Source organism: Cupressus sempervirens, chromosome 1, assembly GCF_028749045.1.
Source record: "Cupressus sempervirens isolate cs-2001-9-10 chromosome 1, ASM2874904v1, whole genome shotgun sequence".
NCBI lineage: Eukaryota > Viridiplantae > Streptophyta > Pinopsida > Cupressales > Cupressaceae > Cupressus > Cupressus sempervirens.
The window spans coordinates 330,246,414-330,261,280 of NC_143118.1; the positions used below are offsets into that span (position 1 = coordinate 330,246,414).

General features: G+C 33.6%; 1 pseudogene; it reads left to right on the forward strand.

Annotated features, from left to right (window-relative positions):
- Window positions 1-964: 964 nt before the first annotated feature.
- The window catches only part of LOC149577511 (putative pectate lyase 13), a 36,220-nt pseudogene continuing 22,317 nt past the window's right edge, over window positions 965-14,867 (forward strand).

A 14,867-nucleotide genomic window follows, 5' to 3' on the forward strand; every position in this document is an offset into this window, starting at 1 on the left:
AACCATGTCAAACTACAAAACAACAGGCCAAAAAGACCAAGATAACCAAAAAAATGGGACAACCTCAAAAAATACCAAGCGAGTAGCTAGAAAAGAAATATGAGCCTCAAGATTTACTTTTAGATCTTGTCTTTTTAGAACATAAGGACATATCAAATGATGGAAAAGAGGGCTTGACCTTTTTTCCTTTTACTTTTGTCCATCCATCCTCTACCATCCCATCAGCCTTCTCCCAAGAAAAGTCATCCAAACCACAAGCATCCACCAAAGCCCTCTCATCCAGGGAAGAAGTACCACCACCACACAAAAGAGGGGCAACAACTCCCCCTAGAGCTAGAGCTACATGAGGAGCAATAATCAAATAAAAAATAGTAGCATTCGGAGGGACAACAATATTGGCCACCACCATTGGGGAAATATTTAAATCATGAGGAGTAGCGATAGAATCCACCTCCAAAGAATCCTGAGAAAAAAACAACCAAACCACCCCTAATAGAGGGAGCTTTTTGAATAGTGTAGTGATCATCCAAAACCCACTTCCACCATGAAGGTGACTTTTTCAATCTAACCTTTCCAGAGGAGCATTGCACTACGAGGTGGCTAGTCTTATGGCATTTTGGATATCTAAATGGAATGCCCTCATAATCAAGAAGTTGAATCCAAGAGACATTAGGAAAGGCCAATTTAATCATTTCTAGGAGACCCAAAAAGATGTCTATCTCCACAAGAATGAAGCATATGTCATCTAAAACACATTGGAAGATGCAGAATCAACTCACAAAAATCCCCTAGGGCCTCCCCCACAACCTCTAGGACTGAATCCAGCCATAGGTGAAGGGGAAGATTAGGCAACCTTACCCACAAAGGAATCTTGTTAAAGGATTCAAATGACAAATCAAAATCCACATACCATGGTTTGGTCATCAAGGGGAACCTCTCATCCCAAGAGAAAACATAACGAAGGATGGCATTTCGATCCACCTTAGAAGAAAATCTCACAATGAAAAAGCCCCTTGCTACAAGGAAAATGTGGACAATATCTGAAACTATAAGCTCCCAATTTTTGGAAATCCAGGCATGCAGATCTGACAGAGAGGGCCATAAACCCCTAAAATGAAAAATGGCAACAGTAGAGGAGAAGTTCTCCACATAAGTAGAAATCTCATCAACAATATTAGACTCTAGATTGATCAAAATAAGGTTTCTTACTACAATAGGCATAGCAGCATGAGGCTCTTGATGCACAACTTGACCACCAAGACCAGCCTCATAGGTGGCCACATGAGCATAGGAAATGGTCAAACCACCCATAGCTCCTGGGGAATGAATATTCCCACCAGGATAGGAGAAACCCTCACCCAAAAAGTAGTAAAGGGGTCATCCCCCACCTTGGGAAAAGGACTAAACCCTCCTTTAAAGATTGCTTGAGAAAGGGCAGGAGAAGCCCGATGAAAGGGAGTCAAAACTAGGGCAGACACGGTCATAGGAGCAGAAGCTAGAGCAAGAACAGAAGCCGAAGTGGTTGCCATAAATCCAGATGTAGGAGTAGAAGCCAAACACAGAAGCCAGATACAGGAGAAAACAAGTAGGAAACAAACATAAAATATTGTTATTTTTAAAGAAGGATTAGAAAAATCCTTTTAAAAGGGTGAGATAAAAATAAAAGTTATATCTAATTTTCTTTAAAAAATTACAAAAAATAATAAAACACATGATATAAAATAGTTAAACTTAAGAAGAAAATTAAAATAGTTAATTAAAGTAATATTTTGATTTATTATTTCTTTAAATTCAATATTTTATTTATTTATTAAGCTATATTGATTTATTTGAAATATGATATATATTTTTAAATAGTTCTTTTTAAGCTAGTTGATAATTAATATTATAAAATTTAGAAATATAGATATTGTTAATGTCATTAATTTAACATAATTTAGATAGATTAAACCCTTTGTTAATTTGTAGCAAAAATTTGGTAGAAAAATTCAATAGGCGAAATTGATTTAACTAATCATAAAGTGAATACAATAGTACATTGCCTATAGACCTATTGATCTATACCTTTTTTGCAATTTCCTTTAATTATATCAAATGAGTTTGGAGAAGCTTTGTACTTCTTTTTTTGAAGAGGCAGATGTATAAAATAAACATGTGTCATAGTGGTAGTACTTGTCTGTTACTTTCTAAATTAATTATAATTATAGAAGTAGAGCATTATAATAATTAATTGATATAGTAATGATAGATAAATGTCACTTTAGATAATAATTTTTGATTTAATGTTTTTAGTTCATGATGTCCTTTATATACAAAGAAAATATAAAGTTATCATAGGTACAGAAAGATAGTAAATGCTTTGATACTAATGATAAAAAAATATGTATTTTTATTTATTAAAATTCTAGATTTTATATTAAATTCACATGAACTAAAAATTAAGACTTTTTTATGTTATAAATCAAAATTTTAATTCTAAAATAAAACTAAAATACTTAGATCTATAATAAGCACCTTCAAAATATAAAATACCTTCCACAATATGTAGAGAAATAGTAATTTTTTTTTAATTATGAATGCGATAGTGTATAATGATTAGTAATGGATCAATTATAGTACATCCCTTTTATGATATAAATGTACAATGTCTTTCTTGTATAGTTAAGGTGATAAATAAGATTAAACAAGATCAAGGCAAGTGTCTTAATCTTATGGCATGAGAAAAAAATATTATATGACGTAGAGGATGCACAAGCTAAATGAAATAGGACTAGATCTTAGATGAAATATAAGCTAAGACTTTTAGTGAGATTCATATGACCTAAGTAAACTTAACACAAAGCATCAACTTTTTCTCTCTACATCACATTCCCTAGCTTATTTTTAGCGTTATACCACTCTCTATAGTTTTCTACTATGCTCTTGTAATTTTTTTTAGTAACATTCTTCAAGTTTATCCTTGCCTCCATATCTTCATCAAGATTATGAGATAATTATATATTGTTTAATATTATCTAGATTCTTATTAATTTTCTATTATAATTGAAGATTCCTTTTGTAGAGTCCTTTACATCTTATGATCTGTTCTCTTTGTTATTATGCACGTTTCTATTATAGCTCACATTATTTGCATTTTTATCACTTTTTTAGTTCCTAGATAAACTTACGATAGGATCACATGCTCTATTTTATCATTTTCTACTTTTCTTTTTCTATGGAGGGTAAAAATCCAAAAGGGTTAACTATTTTGTTAAAAAATAATGCTCATACCTATCTATATTCAATTTATTTCCTACATAACTTGTGAGAGACAAGTTTTACAAGGATCCTAAAACCCAAATTTTTTTACAAAATATCTAAAATAAATATGTTAAATAAAATCCTACTACTATACATCTGCTTATAAAAAGCCAAAACCAAAAGACAGGCCCACAACCAGGCAATAAAAAACCAGCTACCCTAGAAAAGAATGAGAAAAAAATAAAGTGCTAACTATTAGTTCTCCTTATCAAGAAGCTATAGTTTCTTTATAGCTTCATTGATCTTCTGGTTGTTTGTGCCCTCCTGGTCCTATTTCTAAACATCCATCAGATCCCTAGTCTCTTTCAATTCATCCTCGGCCTACCCAAAGTCCAGTTTGGCCTTCTCCTCCATTTCCTCACCAAACCAAACATTCATCAGAGATTCACTCAAGCTATTGATATTCTCATTCAGGGTGTATGTAGCAATCACATAGTTGGCCAAATTTTGATGGGAAAACTCCATCCTTTGAACTCTTTTTTCAACCTTGGTGATTTTGTCCTCTTGGTCTACATTGTGATCCTGGTCGCTACTATTCTACTGGCTTCCATCCTGGCTTTTTTTCTCCTTAAGGTCTTTTATTTCATGAAACAACCAATTGATAGACTGAAAGTTGTCTATCATGTTGTTTTTAGCATTGTTTAGTAGGTTAAGCCATGTTTCTCTCGCATTATCTAAGATAACAACCAGTGTAGGGTCAATAAGTTCATCAAAGTGGGCTTTTCCATCTTTGTCTTCCATCACTTGGAGATTCATTGGCCCCCAGACTATCCCCAGCTTCATGGTGTTCATATAAAAAATTCTCCATGACCTCCTATTTTTTGTTACCACCTCCCCACTCTCTTCCACTTGAATTCCTATCTTCCCTTGAGACAGAGAAATAGAAAGGCCAAGGCTCGAGATCTCTAGATTCTAGACTTTGGTTTCTTCCAGCAGCAGAGACTCTTCAGCTTTCCTTTTTTTTGGATTCCTCGGCATGTGAGTTAATACATCCTCCAACTTCTCACCTTTCCTCTACTTTTCATCCTCCTTTTGAATTTCGTCCCCCATCTTCTCTTCCTCAGACTTCGTATCCTCTTCTTCATCATTGTCCTCCTCCTTCTCCTAATACTTAGGCTTGGGGGGAATGGGGATTAAGCCCCTAGGGCTCTTTCTGCAAGGATTGTGGGCAGAAGGAGTAACATTCCTTTCTACCTTAGGAGTCTTTCCTTTAGCGAAGTATTATCCTCTTCTTTCAATTTTATGCAATTTACTTCCTTAGAATTAGAGCTCCTAGTTTCCTTAGATGCTACCCCAATATCACCAAGGGACTTACCCCAAGTTTGAGTCTTAAGATACTCATAGACCAAGTGAAGCAAGCCCTCATGGAGAACTAGGTTTGTAGTAGATTTTCTCTTAAAACCCTTGATGCCCTTACTCATAGAGGTGAAGAGATAGAAAGGAAAAGAGATTTTGATACCATGCCTAAAATGATTAAGCAGAATGAAATGATGTGTTTTGATCCTATCAAATCTAGGGTCCAAAGAAATGTATTTGATAATAACCCTTAAGACATACCTCAAGAGCTTTTTAATTGACTCCATCTCATAATATGTCTCCACCTTCACGAGTTTCTTCCTTTCATCCTTGTCCTTCACAAAATCTTTGATAGCATTAGTCGATATTTTCTTATCTCTAAAAAAACTAATCCCTTCCAAGGGAATCTTCGTAACCTGGGATATCAATTCCACATTAACCTAGTGGGTGATCCCATCGATTTTAACTCGCCCATTTTTTCAAGAGTCCACCATAGTTTTAGTAATTTCCATACCAAAACCATGGAGTTCCTCAAGGAATCTCATGATACCACCCTTCTCCCGCTTATGCCAAACCTTCAATTTTTTCCTCCAGTTATCTACATCCCCCAATGGCTCCTTCCTACTTCTCTCCCCTAACATGGTGTCCTCTGGTTTGTAAAACCCCCATCTACTCATAGTTTTATTACAAACTTTGGCCTTCTTCAAAATGAAAAACTTGAGAATTGTAAAAGAAGTATACAAAACAACCCATAAAATGTGCCACTTGTACACTCTATAATGGTTTATTAAAACCTTCGCATGATTTTCATTTACACCATGTTCGACATCTAATCTAGCATATCTTACCATTATTAATTTTGGATTGTCTTCATACTTCCCTAGATACAATCCATCATTATTATATCATTCATTGCCACCAAAAAGTTGTCACTGATATGCATGTCATTGACATATTTTTGGCAATCGTTTCTTTTGCAAACCAATCAGTGACAGAGTTGGCCTCCCTATACACATGGCTGATGTGGATCTTGTTAAATTTTCCCAAGTCAGACTTTAACTCCTCAATCACATTTGCAATGGACCAAGAAGGCAAAGAGTGACTATTTAAATAATTAATTATATTTAAGGAGTCCCCCTCGAGCCAAAGGTTCTCAATCCTAGAAGCTAGGGCTAGTTTGACAATGTGACAAATTGCACAGGCTTCTGCAAAATGATTCGTCTGATGTCTGAGAGGGTATGAGAAAGCCGCAACACCTCCCCCTAGTTGTTATTGATGATGCCTCCACTACCAACAGGGCTAGGGTTCCCTTTGGCGGCCCCATTAAAATTGGATTAATACCAGTTTTTAGGGGGGAAAAACCACCTAGCCTCCTATCTTCTCCTATCCCTGTCCTTTTTCCTTTCTCTATTATTCCTAACTTCTTCAATGTTTCCTTCCTTTCTAATGGTGAATTTCTCCTTCATTGATTCTTCAATTTTCTCAACAATAACAAACTCGAGGATTCCCTTTCTCTAAAAATTTGGTTGTTTCATTCTTTCCATATACCCTAGCAGAAGTGCAGAAGGGACCAAGAGAAAATCACCTTGGTCTTCATGCTAGACTGAATATTTTTCCATTGATTGAAGAACTCTTAGATGCTAGCCAGGGAGCACCAGCTGACCCCAAAATCCCTAGTCAGAAGGTTCCAAACCTTGGAGGTATAGGGGCAGTGAATAAGTATGTGGTTGACCATCTCCAAATCATGCTTACATAGACTACACCTGTTGGGGATAATCTGGCCTCTCTTAGCCAAGTTGTCTAAGGTAAGGATTTTAGCTTGGAGAAGGAGCTAGAAGAAGATGTTAATTTTAGGGGTAAGACTAGGAATCTAGGCCTTGGCCCTAATAAAAAACTTATGAGAGACAAGCATATGTACAAGCTTACAAAATCACTATTATGCAAAGATCAAATAGATAAGCCACAAGATATACCATGGAAAAATTGTCATGAGGAAAAAAATCAACTTTGAAAAGCATACTTGCTCTATTTCATTATTCAACAATAAATCTAAATAAAAATCACTTACAAAGTTAAAATGAATACTCTTAAGCATCAAACCGCTAATGCATTCTCATGTGGCCAACACATGATCAATTAGACCTAGATTTTGCATTAACAAGTAAGTAATAATGAGGTTACAACTAATTTTAATTTTAATTTCTTAAAGCTTACAATAAGATACAATCCCACTTGAAATCACCTAATCTTGTGTCTAATATTTTATATAAATGCATTTGATTCAAAAATAGGATAGGAGATGAGAAATATGAACCTATGTGAATTGAGGTAATTTTTTAATTTTATTTAAATATTGAAAATGATAGAAAGGCTCCTAGCATAATACAAAATAAAGATGATTTGAGAACTCTTTAGAATCTTAAGCATCACCAAGCTGATGATGGATCATGTAGTATGATCTGAAACATTGATGAAAAAATTCTTACACAATCTTTCCCAGAAATCATATACCACCATCACCAAGCTAGACAAACCAAAGATGAGGAAAATTTATATAGAGTTATGGGTATATTGGGTAATGTTGATAATAATATTGAAAAAATGAAAAAGGAGTTTCGTATATTTAAAAAAAAAAGATATCATAGGCAAGAGAGGCCTGACTTTAGAAGAATGCAATTACAACACCAATTGAAAATGTAGGAAAACATTTTCCTAATAATATAATAGATTCTATAAATAAAGACACCCTTGATCCATTGAAAAGGGAATTTTTAAAATTTTCTAATGATGCCACATGGTGTATATCATAAAATTCACCTCATGATCCCATGAGATGTTTGGTTATTCAATCAATGCATGGTTTTAAACCTTTGAATGAGGATGTTACTCATGAAAATTATCAATAATCACATGCTATAAATATTTTAGTAAATTATTTCAAGAGGGATAATGAAAATTCATCTAATGATGAGAGAAACCTTGTTGATGTGATTACACAAAAATATAGGGATAGTGGTGTATGCAAATTTATGTGTCAATGCTCGAATATCAAATCTAATCTAATAAACACACACACAATGAAGGATTGCAAATCAAAATGTAATCTTTACCTTTCCTTACCATATGCAATGTGCCTCCATTGTCCTCCTAGTCTTGATTTTTCTTGATTTGTGAGCCCTTAGATTTTTATCAGCTTTCTTCTATAAGATTGCTTCAAGATATTGAAGATTTATGAACTTCAATACAAGATCAAATGAAATGATCCTAAAATAACTAAATGATGAAGATGGATGATAATACAAATGGATTATAAAAATAGATGATAGATAGCTTGAGAATGTTTCTAATGCTAATTCAAAATGCTATAATTAAGTATGAATCTAGATGCTTAAATAAGGAGACATGGGTTCCTTTTATACACTTTGGACAAACCCTAACTTAGGTAGCAACATCTAATGGTGGAGAGATAATTAAGGACATTTTGACGGATGAGGTCTACTTAATTGAAGAGATGGAGGAAATCAAGAATTTAATTGAGTTATGAGAAGAAAGGTACAAAAAGGAAAGACACTTGGTAGTCATCTCATCAAGACCTTTCTAGAGGACTCCAACTCTTGAGAAAACTCCAAGGACAAGTGTCTGATGAACCCTTGTTGTCTCCATGAGGTGGATTCATTGACTCCAAGTTGGTAGAGGAAGAGAAAGAGAAGTTAGTCTCCTAGAGACTGTTGAATACAATTGGCTAATTGTGTATTGTCTTTGATATTACAAAGAATTTCATATCTTTACCAGTCAGTGTATGTCGAGCTCACTTGAGCATTAAAGATAGTTTCTTGTGTCTGTCGAGTAATCTAGAGTTTGCCAAGTTTAGAAGGTAGTGGCTACCGAGTCCACTTGGGCATCAAAGAGAAGAGCACAAAAGTTGAGTGTTAACCAAGTTCACTTGAGTAACAAAGGAAAAGTTGGATGGAACCAGTGTTAACCGAGCTCAGTCAGTTACCAAAGTTTATAAAGATGTATTGTTAATCGAGTTCACTTGGTTAACATAGGAAAATCATTTATGAGTTAGTGTCTACCGAGTAGGGTCGACTAACAAAGGATTTTTCTTGTTTTAGAATAATGATTTTAATAGTTTTGTTTGTTGGTTATAACTGACTAAAGAGATGAATATTAATTATTCTAAGTTATATTCAAGCTGACTTGACAATGCATAAGATATAAATATAATGTCAAGTTGAGGAATGAATGTGTGCAAGTGTATGGAAGAATAGAAGATTCTTAGAGGAATCAAATTAGAAGGATAAGAAGAATATCCTTGTGGAACTAAAAAGATACATTATATCAGAAAGGATCAAGTATACAAGTTAGAATTGAGATCTGTCATCAGCGATTCAGTTGCATTAGAAATCAAGTCATCTCATTATTAATCTCTAACCATTATATTAGTGATCTAAATCTCTTAACAAAGTTGTCTTAACAACTATTTGTAAATCCTCTAACAAGGTGGCATTTCTAGATAGAAGTGTCTAAAGACCTCTAATAAGGCCACTCCTAATAGGATAATTAAATCCTCTAATAGGGTCACACCTAATAGTGTGTTTTGTAACCTTTAACATAGTTGGCTCCTAATAGGGCTCACTTTAGAAGAGTGAAAATCAATAACTAGATGCAATTGGTGGTTTTTCCCAAATTGGGTTTCCACATTAAATCTTGGTGTCATTTGTGTTTGTGCTATTTATTTTATGTGTATGCATCTAAGTTAAGTAAGGTTAATCAAATATAATATCTTAAGATTTGCATGTTAAACATTTTCTAAGTTACAAGATGTTATTTAAGTGTTTGTCGAGTTACAACGTTTACTAGTTTAAACTGAGTGCCTGTATGTTTGCCGAGCATTAGTATTTTTAGTGAAGTTTGTGTTCTATGTTGACATCTAAGGGATTTGGGATTTATTTTAGTGAAAAATGATTCACCCCTCCCCTCTCAATTACTCCTCTTATATTCCAATAATTGGTATTAGAACTTCTTTGTTCTTGCAAAGAAGGTTTCAAAGACCTAAGCTAAAGATCACAATGTCTTACAGAAGAAAGATTCCCAAGCTGAATAGAGATAACTTTGAGGCATGGTAGGAACTTATGAAATTTCACCTAGAAACCATCAGTGATTAAGGTTTGAAATATTTGGAAAATTCTTACAAGGCTCCTACTAGAACATTGACTGTGGAATAGATTTCTGAAAAGAAAAATCATAACATCGTGATGATTAACAATACATCAACTCTTAACTATGTTGAATTTGATGAGGTCAAAGGATGTACTACTTGCTCATGACATGGATGAAACTAAATGATATCTCTAGAGGTGATGATAATGTGAAAAGAACCAAGGTAGAAAGCTTGAGAGGTTAGTTTGATCAGATGAGGATGAGAGAGGATGAAAACATTGCAAAATATGTTGAAAGAATCAAAGCTAGTGTTAGTACTATCAAAAGCCTCTGGAGGAACAATTGAATATGTGATAGTGGTAAGCAAGGTACTTAGAACCCTTCTTCCTATCTATGCAATCAGAGTGTCATCTATTCAAGAGATGAGATGTGATCCAAATAACAAGATAACTTTGGATGCTCTAGTTGGAAGATTGACTACATTTGAACTAGATAACCATGATAATTATACTCCTAGTTCTAGCAATATTGAGTTTATATTTGAAGCCAAGTTATCACTAAAGAAGAAGAAATATGCTAAGTTTAAAGGAAAAAAATTTAAAAGTAAAGAGGAAGATAGTTTTGATAGTGATCTTGAAGCCATTGAAGCATTTCTTGTAAGAAAGTATCCCAAAGGCAAAGGAAAATACAAAGGTAAAATTATTGTGATCTATTTTTCTTGTGAAGAAGTTGGACACATTGCTACAAGATGTCCAAATAGAGAAGAAATAGAGAAGACAAAGATGAAAAGAAGCACAAAAAGTACATAGGCAAGAAGGATTTCAAGAACTTCAAGGACTACAAGGACAAAGGTAAGAAATCTTGTTTTATGGCTAAAGATTCAGATGGTAGTGAAGATGATGAAATGACATATATTGTTGTAAAAGATGAATCTAATGATAAAGGAGATAAAGTGGCACTTATCTCTGATGTTAGCAAAAAATGATACATGGATTATTGATAATGGTTGCTCACATCATATGACTAGGCACAAAACAAAGTTTGAACATATGGAATATTATGATGATGGAAGTGTGAGATTTGGGAACAATGAACCATGTTACACAAAGGGAAAAGGTTTTATCTCACTAACCAATGAACTAAGATGTGATAATAATTATTGGGTTGAAGGACTAAAGAATAATCTATTGATTATGGAACAATTGAATAACATTAGATTTAAGGTACAATTCATGAATGGGAAGGCCAAGCTTCTAGATGAAAAAAGAAATCTAGTTGGGTTTGGTAAACAAACCAAAGGTAATCTATTCTACATAGATCCTAGTGAATGTTCATGTTTTATTTCTCAAGTAGAAGAAAGTTAGTTATGGCATAAATGGTTATGTCATGTGAACTTTGATAATCTCATGAAGATAAGCAAGAACAAAAGAGTGAGAGGTATTCCTAGTTTAAGGAAACCTTATATGAGCCTATGCAAAAATTGTCAAATTGGTAAGATGGGCAAGACAAGTTTCAAAAGCGAGCAATATCATTATAAAGAAGTTTTGGAGCTAGTTCATACAAATTTATGTGGACATATTGGAATAGAGAGCTACAGTGGAGATAAGTATTTTATTTTATTTTTTTATGATTATTCTAGAATGATGTATGTAATATATTTGAAAGAGAAATTAGAAGCTTTTCAAATGTTTAAGTGGTATTTGGCAAGAGTGGAGAAGGAAACTAGAAAGAAGCTGAAATGTTTAAGAGTAGATACAGGTGGTGAATTCATCTCTAATGAGTTCAATGAATTTTTCACTGAAAGATGAATTAAAAGACAAGTATCAGCCCCTGGTACACCTTTATAGAATGGTATAACTGAAAGAAGGAACAAATCCATCATGGATTGTGTAAGAACTTTGATGTTAGAAAAGAATGTTGCAATCAAATACTGGAAGGAAGCAATCATTACTACAATGCATACCTTGAATAGAGTACAACTAAAGAAAGACTCAAATCAAAATCCTTATGAACTTTGGTATGGCTACAAACCTAATGTAAGTTACTTAAAAGTATTTGGTAGCAAATGTTATATTCTAAAAGAGACTAGGAAAGGTAAATTTGATGTCAAAGGTGATGAAGGTATATTCCTAGGATACTTTAGCAAAAGTAAAACATATAAATGTTTGAATTTAACCACTCATAAGATCATAGAAAGTGCACATGTGAGAATTGATGAGTTTGCATAAAAGAGTGAAGAAGAGAGCAACAAAGAACCTGAGGATTACAGAAGGTTTATTTACTATGAACCTAATACTTTTCCAAATCAAATTGGAAGTTGGGAGAATTCACCTCTTGAGTCCCCAAAATCTCTAGAAGCACCTCAGTTGCAACTAGTACAGCCTAAGTCATGGTCTGAAGGACTTGAGTCATAATCAAAGGCTATTGAGATGCATCCAAAGAAAACTGAGTCTGAAGGACCTGAGTCATAGGCAGTAGGACCTACGCTTGATACATAAGATCATGTTGAGGCTAGTGGAACAAGTTCCAAATCCAAAGTACTATTGTTAGCAAGATATTTTAGAAGGTACCATGCACTTGAATAGATCATTGGAGACAAGTTAGATGGTACAATGAGAAGAAAAAAATCAAAAGGTACTAGTTTTCTTAGTGAGTTTGAAGCTAGATTAGTTAAAGATTCTTTGGATAATGAAAGTTGGATTGAAGCTATGAATGAAAAGATAGAATAGATAGAGAGGAATAAGACCTAGAATCTTATTCCTAGACCCAAGAATTAAAAATGTAATTGGCACAAAGTGGGTTTTCAAAAATAAGTTGAATAAAGATGGAGAAGTTTAGAGAAATAAAGCAAGGTTAGTATGCAAAGGTTATTCTCAAGAAGAAGGTATTGATTATGGTGAAACTTTTTCTCCTATTAAAAGATTAGAAGGTGTTATAAATTTACTTGCTTATGCTACACATAAAGGTTTTAAAGTTTATCAAATGGATGTGAAATCTGCATTCCTAAATGGAGTTCTTGAAGAGGAAGTTTACATAGAACAACTTGAAGGTTTTGTAGATCCTAGCAAAAAGGATATGGTTTGTAAATTGCACAAAGCATTGTATGGTCTCAAGTAAGCTCCCAGAGCTTAGTATGAAAGACTTCATAAATACTTGATAAAGAATAGTTTTTTTTAAAAAATGATAACAACAACCTATATATCAAAGAAGGACCAAACAAGAAAATTGTATTGGCTGAAATCATTGTAGATGACACATTGTTTATAGGAAATGATGACTTATGCAAAACTTTTTCAGAAGAAATAAGTAAAAAAAATGAGATTTCCATGTTTGGAGAGATTAAATTCTTTGTTGGATTATAGATTCAACAAAAGAAAGATGGTATCTACATTAATCAATCCAAATATATTAAGGAGATACTAAATAAATTTGGAATGGAGGATTGAAGACTAGTTCAAACACCTATGTCTAGTGGACATAAGCTTTCCAAAAATGATGATTCCAAGGAGGTAGATTAGACCAAATACAAATCAATGATTGAAAAACTATTATATGTAGTGCATACAAGGTTTAATATTGCATTAGCAGTTGGTATGGTGCCAAGATTCTCAACAAATTCTTAAAAAAATCACATGATGGATATCAAGAGAATCATGAGGTATCTAAAGGGTGTTGAAGACTATTGATTATGGTACAAGAAAGGAGGAAATCTAGATTTGAAATCCTTCATAGATCTTGATTGGGTAGGAAGTGTTGATGATAGGAAGAGCCCTAGTGGTGGAGCATTCTTTCTTGGTCAAATACTAGTGTCTTGGACAAGTAAGAAGCAAAATTGTATTTCTCTATCTACAACAGAGGCAGAGTATGTTGTAGTAGTAATTAATTGTTCCAATGTTGTTTGGGTCAAGCAACTATTGGCAGGTATGAAGATAGAAATCGAGAATCCAGTGGTTATATTCTGTGATAACACTAGTGCAATTAATATATCAAAGAATCTTGTGATGCATACCAAGACTAAACACATTGCTATAAAATATACTTTTATGAGAGAATTGGTGCAAGATAAAGAGGTAAGATTGGAATTTGTGAATACTAAAGAATAAATTATAGACATATTCACTAAGTCATTTCCTAAGGATGCATTTTTGTATCTAAGAGGTAAGTTAGGGGTTATTCCCCTATCTTAAGCTTACTAAAATGAAGTTTAGTGATGCATCAACTAGAGCATGTTGAAGATCAGTCAGTTGATGCAGTATTGAAAAGAGCATATTGCATATGAATCAATAAATAAGCTACATTGATATTCATTGAATATTTTCTTTGGTATAAGATTTCAAAGGGGGAGAGTGTGTATCATATCACATAAATTTGTTTGAAAATATCAAAAAGAAAGAACTTGGTCTGATATCAAAGAGCAAGAGTTTGCTATCAAACGAAGATGTTGAAGATAGAGTTTTGTTGACAGAGGGAGAAACTAAAGGCAGAGGGAGTTCACACTGATAGAGGGAGTTCTCAAGGATGAGAATCAGAATGAAACTAAGGATATTTTTATTACTTTATTTTTCTCTTTAAAAAAATATTCATTGAATTATGACATATTGTGTTGCCATCAATGCCAAAGAGGGATATTGTTGAATACAATTGTCTAATTTTGTATTGTCTTTGATGTTACACAAAATGGCATATCTTTACTAGTCATTATATGCCAAGCTCACTTGGGCATTGAAGACAATTTCCTAAGTCTACCAAGCATTCTAGAGTTTGCAAAGTTTAGAAGGTAGCGACTACTGAGTTCACATGGGTGTCAAAGAGAAGATCACAAAACTTGAGTGTTAACCAAATTCACTCTGGTCATAAGGGGAGAATTGGATGGGACCAGTGTTAATCGAGCTCACTCGGTTACCAAAGAAAGTTTATGAAGATACAGTGTTAACTGAGTTCACTTGGTTATCACAAGAAAATCATTTATGAGTTAGTGTCTACTAAGCAGGGTCAGTTGATGAAAGATTTTCTTGTTTTGGCATGAGTTTAATAGATTTGTGAATTGAGTGCCTATGTGTTTGCCAAGCATCAGTATTTTCAATCAAGTTTGTGCATTTGTATTTTTA